The sequence below is a fragment of the Etheostoma spectabile genome, unplaced genomic scaffold, assembly GCF_008692095.1.
Source record: "Etheostoma spectabile isolate EspeVRDwgs_2016 unplaced genomic scaffold, UIUC_Espe_1.0 scaffold362, whole genome shotgun sequence".
Lineage (NCBI taxonomy): Eukaryota > Metazoa > Chordata > Actinopteri > Perciformes > Percidae > Etheostoma > Etheostoma spectabile.
Window position 1 is genome coordinate 252,125 of NW_022605592.1, and position 577 is coordinate 252,701.

The following is a 577-nucleotide window of genomic DNA, read 5'->3' on the forward strand; positions in this document are numbered from 1 at the left end:
CCGACTAGTCACTCCACATTTTTACAACGTTGTAGGTTACACTGTGTTTTAGTTTCTTTTAATATGCTAGTTTCATGTTTTGGTTTTATTGCTGTATCTGTTTTTACGTGATAAATGTGCTGGTTTTACTATAAAGTGTCTTTGAGTAGCCTACAATGTAAAGCACAGTATAAATACAATGAATTATTATGAAGTCTTAAAAGTGAGCAGAGGGAGTCAATGTTCCTGGGGAAATGGACCCCAAGGACTCTAGGCTTAATGTCAAACCCTTATTCACAACGCCAGAACATGTTTTACATCCATATGCACAAATCTCTATGCGCTATATCTAATTCTAAATATCTCTTTGTACAATGAGTGTTCAATGCAGAACAATCAGAAAGGGACAAAAACTAGAAAAAGACGTAAGTGACTTCAATATACGTTGTGAGCATATATATAAAACAATATTCATGTTTTTTTTAGTCTTCTGACAAGTGAGAAAACGTAGAACACATATAGAAGACAACAGAACACATGAGACTCCAGGATTAATCTTATCTGTTAGCCTGCTCTGGACCAGGCTAGCCGCAAAGAA

The 577-nt window shown here is 35.5% G+C and overlaps 1 long non-coding RNA gene across 1 annotated transcript in view; it reads right to left on the minus strand.

Moving 5' to 3' along the window:
* Positions 1 to 577, minus strand: part of LOC116686391 (uncharacterized) — a 2,184-nt gene that overhangs the window by 620 nt on the left and 987 nt on the right. The window lies entirely within an intron of this gene.